The sequence below is a fragment of the Arachis ipaensis genome, chromosome B08 (assembly GCF_000816755.2).
Source record: "Arachis ipaensis cultivar K30076 chromosome B08, Araip1.1, whole genome shotgun sequence".
In the NCBI taxonomy this organism is placed as follows: domain Eukaryota; kingdom Viridiplantae; phylum Streptophyta; class Magnoliopsida; order Fabales; family Fabaceae; genus Arachis; species Arachis ipaensis.
The window spans coordinates 69,672,474-69,672,679 of record NC_029792.2 but is presented as its reverse complement, the minus strand read 5'-3'; positions in this window follow the sequence as shown (position 1 = coordinate 69,672,679).

Below are 206 nucleotides of genomic sequence, written 5' to 3'. Positions count from 1 at the left end.
GAGCTCAAACCACTACCACCATCCCTGAAATATGCATTTCTGAGAGAGGGTGACACTTTTCCATTGATCATAAGCTCTGCTTTAAATCCACAGGAAGAGAAAGCACTAATTCAAGTGCTAAGGACACACAAGATAGCTCTTGGGTGGTCCATAAGGGATCTTAAGGGCATTAGCCCAGCAAGATACATGCACAAGATCCTATTGGA